This window comes from Protopterus annectens, chromosome 4.part1 (assembly GCF_019279795.1).
Source record: "Protopterus annectens isolate FY-2018-M chromosome 4.part1, PAN1.0, whole genome shotgun sequence".
NCBI lineage: Eukaryota > Metazoa > Chordata > Ceratodontiformes > Protopteridae > Protopterus > Protopterus annectens.
Window position 1 is genome coordinate 1,016,247,679 of NC_056734.1, and position 7,137 is coordinate 1,016,254,815.

General features: G+C 43.2%; 1 long non-coding RNA gene across 1 annotated transcript; it reads right to left on the reverse strand.

Annotated features, from left to right (window-relative positions):
* Positions 1 to 2,035: 2,035 nt before the first annotated feature.
* Positions 2,036 to 3,052, reverse strand: LOC122801425. Its single transcript, XR_006364714.1, has 2 exons — positions 3,010 to 3,052; positions 2,036 to 2,952 (listed from the first exon to the last, which is right to left on the reverse strand). It is a non-coding gene; the product is annotated as an uncharacterized LOC122801425 (long non-coding RNA).
* Positions 3,053 to 7,137: the final 4,085 nt, after the last annotated feature.

Genomic DNA, 7,137 nt, shown 5'->3' on the forward strand with positions numbered 1-7,137 from the left:
AGGCGATCTGTGCCCGACGTATAAAGCCATGTCCAACCCGGAATTAATGGACATGCTGCACCTCAGAAAATCCAAACCCCATCGAGCTACGCGCTTGAGACTTGAACCTCAGCACTGAAATAAATAGGACATGCTGGAGGGACAGATTCATAACCCAGAGGCTCCATTCACTCTGGAATAAAATCCCAGTCCAGGTTAGGCAGAGTCCCTCTAACTCTCTTCAAGAGGAATCTTGATGAGTGGATGGGAGATTGTAGGTTTACCCCGGGTAACACTTCTGTGTCACTGTAGACAGAGGCACAGTATACTAACCTCGAACAAGGGCATAGCAAAATTTAAAATGAGTGGCGAAAGCCAACACTCTGGCAAAGCTTATAAATGCCCTCCTATGAACACAAGAGGGAAACAAAAAATACCAAGATGTGATAAAAAGTGCGCACTATTAAAAATAGACCAGGATCCATCATGCACCATCACAAATCAGCACAGGCAGAAAGACAAGAGAAAAAGTACAAAATACACAATTTACTGAGGATCCAGTAAAGTTTGAGAGAAATAGATACATTTGAGAAGTATCTATGAAGATCCTGTGGAACAGGACTAAGATGCTAAATGGATAAAAGTAAAAGAATGAGAGGTTCAAATGGTACAGGATATGAAATGTGATGAACAGCAAGAGACTGAAAGAAAGAAAAGCCTCCAATTAGAAAACTCCAGGCCCTGATGCAGTACCTATTTTTGACTGAAAAGTATTAACATCTTTGCACAAAGACTGAGCCACGAGTAAGAACTACTTACAAGCACACCCCCCCCCCCAGACACCAACCTGGTTAACAGGAAAAACCATGCTATTTGAGTGAACCTGCAAGCTACCCTAAAAAACGCAATAACTTGCCTTCCAATAGCATATAAACTATAAATGGGAAATTAGTGAGAGGTTAGTCATTCAGAATGAAAGTAAAGTATGGCAGAACAAAAAAACCAGCAAGTAAAATCATATGAAAAGGATAATTTGTTAAAATCGCAGTGGCGAACTGTAAAAAGCAAGATTTAAGTATGGCATGGATTGGCTACAAAAAAGCACTGTATAGTACCCTACATTCAAGAGTGCTTAAAAATACGCAAGATAACACCCTACCGTGACTGACTATATTACTGTGACCATGAAACTGGCAGGCAGACCACTTTGCAATAAAAAGTCAAAGGGGGATATTCCAGGGAGACTGTCAACTATTCTTCTGCCTTGCCCTTAACCCATTAAGCTGTCTTACAGCTTTGGCCATGGCTATAATATAAATGTGACTCCTAGAACAAAGTGTAAAGACTTACCTTCTCTGAGGACTTAAAAAATATAGCTCAGACGAGGAACTGAAATGAAAGCATGTCAACTTTTTCAGATGATAAATTACAAGAATGTCATTTTGTCTTTATAAATGTGCAAAATTAACCTTTTAAAGCAAGAAAACTGCAAGGCCAGGAAAACATCAGTTTGGGACATGAACATGCTAGAAAAGAATGTTAGCAAGAGAAAGGGTATACTTGCCAAATAATTCATGAACAAGTGCAAATAAAACTTTAGGACCATTTCAGAACACTTTAAAATCAATCCTGAAAACCGCACAAACTAAATTCAAGCTATAAACCAATTTGCTTTTTTTGTCTAAGTTTGAGCGACTGCCCCCAAAACATATTGGATAGAAAAAAAAAAAAGCAGTGCATAACCAAGATTCCCTGCTCTGAAGGAGGGACACATGGGAGCACTACAAAATCCTGAAAGCCCAAAATCTTGAAGACACACAGGATACCAGCAAAAGTACATACAGAAACAAAACACAAACCATATTACTCGTATAAGCAGGGGGGGGGGGGAGCTCCATGTGCCCCCACACCCTCTAAATATAACTCAGACTGCACTTCAAGTGCAATCTCAGTTGATATTTGGATTAACATTGTTTGCATTTTCTTATGTACTTGTGCTGGAATATAAAAAGTGTTGGCATATTGTGTGTTTTCAAGATTCTGTAGTGATATATATATCACACACACTAAGGATCAGATGAGAAGGCAAATATAGAAAACTTCTAGATAGAACCTAATGTTGATAAAGAATGAGCACAGGAATGTTCGAGGAGAGATTACTTTAAACCAAGAGATGAAATACTAATACTGGCAGCCCGCAGCCCCGCGATAGTTACATGGTTTACGAAGTCCACTGAACACGGAGACAAGTGCAGGTTTTGTAAAACAAAATTGGAAAGTTGCACACCTAGTTGGTGGTTGTGACATACTAATGGCAGAAGGACTGTATACTGAAAAGGCAATGTGTCAAGACTATTGCACTGGGGATTGTGCAAATATTATGGTCACTGGAAACATGAGCCAGAAAGCATCACATGGGATCACCCACTACCAACAGTCCAAAAGATAGATACTAGAAAACCAGATAGTGGTCCAAGAAGAGAAGCTAAAAGTAGCACTGACCATCAGGGACTACAGTGTTTTGTTTAGAGGGGCAGTCAAAACTATCAGGATCTGCAGGCAGAAACAAGAGCAATGTGGAAGATACTCAGACAGTTCCAATAGTAGTAAGGAGCAACCGGGCTTATAAAAAGAACCTACAATCTTATTTAGATGACCTACCAATCCATGTAACCCTATATGAATTGCAGGAGGAAATACTGGGCATTGCAGGTACTACAAAGAGCACTTTTGGCTGGTCCATTCTAGTCATAGTATTAAAACCCCAAAAACTATGAGGAGAAAAACTTAAAAATCACACAAGCCTTATCTGCAAGAGCTCGATCACTGGGCAAATCAAAGACATGATGGTACACAGAACAAACAGTGAGACTGTCTCGAGCAACCTGAGAACAGAATGCAGTTCTGCAAGTGGTCCTTATGCTTACATGAATCATGAAAGTGACAGTTGCCTAGAGATAGGCTGCTGTAAAGCTTTGGCCGGCTAAGAACTTGCTGTATTCAACTGGACGTATATGAGAATTTAAGTACCTTTATCTGCACTTTTTTCAAGTATTTAAATTGATTTTAACTGTGTTGCAGGAATATTAACTGAACTGGAAGTTTTGACTCTGCTCTTCAATTAGTCCCACCCACCCACCCTCCATTTTTGTTTTGGTGTTAATCTTAGTGGCCTTGAAACTGCCTGCCCCTCTTGTAAATTTGTGTTTGGATACTCCTTCTGGGCCCATCTCATTTGCTCACTCTGAGTGCAGTGAGATCATATTCTGATTTCAGGCACTCCTACGAAATACAAAGAGCATCTGGGAAACAGCTAGTTTCCTGCCTTTCCTGTTAAGTGGTAGACTATTTGTAGGCTTGAGCCCCCAAGCCTTTCTGTGTTGGAGGGAAGCCTTCTAGCTTAGTTTTTTTTCTTATAAAACTAGCCAGTTTTCTAGTTTCAGCACTCAAATGTTTTTGATGTCAGCACTTGTTCAGAAAAAAAAAAAATCTGCTTTTACTGTACTTGTGTTTCTACCTACTTTATTTTACTTTTGCATAATCTTAAAAGTACTCAATTGTATTTATTACTGCTTGGTGTAACTCATTCTAAGCATTTTGGTTTAAACACTTGGGCTTCGGACCAGTTTTGCACTGAGAGGGTTTGTGGTCTGCACTGTAGTGGCAGAACAGGTAGCTTACATCCTTCTAGGTTGGGAACTGCTGACTGAGGGCTCAGTGTGTTATTCTTAAAGTGCATTAGTTCTGGTTTAAGCACTTGGGCTTCAGGCCAGTTATTTTAAGAAGGTTCGTGGTCTGCACTCTTGTGGGAGAAGAGGCTGGACTCTGCCCTTCTGAGCTGGGAATTTCTGGTTAAAGGTTTATAGTGCCTGAATATTTGAACTGTATCTTACTGAAATTGGTACACCTTGTTTGCTGTAGCATAGACTAGATCCAGGCCTGCTGAATCTAGCTTTGTTTGTTTATATGCTTGGTTTGTTTGCTTGTTATTTCCCTGGAATGCTAATTCCACCTAATACGCGGCTTCTCAGCACTTCTGTGGAACACTAGTGATATCTGCATTGCTTACTGTACTTATTTCCTTGTTTCACTTGAAAGTTAGTTTGTAGTTTTTGCATTTAAGTTACCTGTAACACATTGCACTTAAGTTACCTGGCACTTGCGCGAAGCAATTATACAAGTCAGCACTAAAAATTAAAAGCACTACACCCTCACTCCCCACTGGCCCTGGTTTTCAATTAAGGAATTCCCATTATTCTAGCATGTCCAAAGGTCAGCTGTCAATCTCCTCTCCGGTCCAGCTGGTGAATCTGGGAATCTTGAGGCAATGTTACAACTGCCTCATGTACACAGACAACCCTCTCCTCCTCCCAACAAATTCCAACATGAGAGATGCAACCATATAGCCAAACTGGAGGCTAAGCTCTCAACTCAGTACTGGCATAACCAGTCAGGAGGAGAAGGAAACCAGTCTCACATAGACCTACCACGACAGCAAACCAAACAATCACACAAAAACATACTCTGAGGCTCTAAATAAAGATCTGCCTACGCAGCAGAGACCTCCAAAGCAGACACCCAAGCAACCGCTACCCCAAAACACGTGCAACACATCTCACAAAGCCAGTGTGCTGAACAGTCACAGCCCTCAAGACTAAACACACCTGATACACTGACGACCTGCTCACCAGGCTGAACAAGGAGAGGGTCACTGAGCAGCCTGTCGGGCGCTAGGATCCACCACATAACACAAGCACTCAGGTCACTCCAAGGCAAGTGACTCGTTGTCCATGCTGGTGTGAATGACCCGAGACGTACCTCCCTGGACTACATGGAGACAAAGGAGCTCTGAGCATGTAGCCCAGGCCGGTATGACCCTGATCTTGAGTAGCATCTTACCCTCACCAAGAATGATGCCACAATATGAAGACAAGAGGATCCATTTCAACAACTGGCTTAAGTACTGGTTGTCATTCAAAGGGGATCCAATGCCTGTCAGCTTGGGATGATATGCTTGACCAGCCATGATGCTTCGCTAGGGACGGCTTGCACCCGTCACCCCTGGGCTTTCGGATATTGGCAAAGGCTCTTGCTACCCCCATAGTGCCTTTTTTAGGCAAGGCTCAAAAGACAAACACCTCCATAGGTATCACAAGGGATAAGAAACTAAGAGTAATGCTACTCAACGCCAGAAGTCTAAACCTAAAGATGCACGCACTCAAAACTCTCCTTAGCATGGAGAGCATAGACATCTATGCAGCAACAGAAACCTGGTTCAGGGCTCCCGAGAGCACCCCAGCACAACCAGGTTATACCTCATACCATGCTTTTCGGCCCCAAAACTTGGACCGAACCAGAAAAGGAGGGGGGAGTATCGATATTCAAAGATACCCACACCTTCAGGTTGGTGGCAAAGCACGAAGCATCAGAGACTATCCATGTGCAACTAACAGTGGGTAAAACTGCCTTCGTTTATAGCCTGCTACAGACCACCCTCCCAAACCCAGGAACCCCACTCGGCCTTTCTGAGAACACTGGAAAATATGAAGGTCTCTCCAAACACCATTATATTGGGCGACTTCAACTACCCAAACAGACTGGGAGCATTACTCTAGCTCCAACACCCTAGCCCAAAGGTTCCTAGAATTTATAAACTCAAATGCTATGGAACTGTTACCACTCCCACAAGAGGGGAAAACATACTGGACCTGATCACCAACATGGGGACTCTATGCTCCAGACCAAAAGTGTATCCCTCATTGGTAAGATCAGACCATAAACTAATCTCACTGGATATTCACATCCCGACCCCACCCCCTGCCCAGAAAACCAGTGAAAAACTTCTAAAGCAAGTTTCACACTCCTCAAAACAGAGGTGGAATCAAAGCCCCTGGGCCTGTGGAAAATACGGCCCAGACTGCAGAATCCTTTATAAACGCATTCTATGAACACCTTCAGAAATGCATGATCATGCGATCCCAAATAAAACAAAGACCCAATCCTCCAAAGGCAGACGTCCTGTCTGGTGGACCCCAGCCATAAACTATACAATAGAAGGAGGAAGCTACTAAATGAGAGCAAAATCCCAAAGGGAAGGCATCACTGATCAGTATTAGCAAAAAACTACGGGCACTCATAAAATTGTCTAAGGCCAGCTTAGAGAAAAATTGCACAGGACACCAAGGATAATCACAAGGCTATCCCAGCAGAGTGCTGCCCCCCCTGGCATCTCAGATGCTCAGGTAAGAGCTGCCCTCTCCAAAGCAAAAAACACTGCATCAATGGAACCAGACGGTGTCCCGGGCTGCGTCCTACATGAACTCCAAGAAGAGCTAAACCCAAACATACAACTACTGTTAAATTTCAGCCTTACTACAGGATATATGTGCCCAAAGAGTGGCATACAGCAACAGTGGTCCCTCTCCATAAAGGTGGTGCCTCAACGGATCCTGGAAACTATCGCCCCATAAGCCTGACTAGCTTGGTCTGCAAAGCTATGGAAAGGATCATGGACCTCATAAATAAAGATTTGAGGACCTACAGACACTGGATCCTACCCAGTTCGGCTTTAAGGGCAGATCCTGCCTCTTAAACCTGGTTGATTTCTTTGAAACAGTCACAAAGGCCATTGACGAGGGGAAGGTGGACCACACAGCCTACTTGGACCTCGCAAAAGCCTTCCATACAATACCCCACTCTGGCATTATAGATGGGTGTTTATATTTTAAGCTGGTGAGCTTATGTCACTAGATGGATTGCAAACTGGCTCAAGGACAGAACCCACATTGTTAGAATTGCTGGAGCCATGTCAGACTCCAAACCAGTTACAAGTGGTGTCCCACAAGGCTCAGTCCTGGGACCTCTTGTTAGGTATACATTTCTCTGAGGTACAGGCCAACACGGAAGGACTGTGGCTGACCAAGTTCAGGACTGCAAACTGGATGCCATAATAGACTCTCCAGCCGACAAGCATCCTCCAAAAGGGCCCCAGAAACAGACAACTGGTGCCAGAGCCTCAAGCTAAACGTCAAAAAGTATAGTCATCCCCTTTGGCAAAAAAGTGCCCACAAACTCATTTGACAACCACGTGGCCAAAGTGGTTAGAAAAACTAGCCCACCTAATCATGAAGGGATGACTTTAACCTCAGCACTGAAATA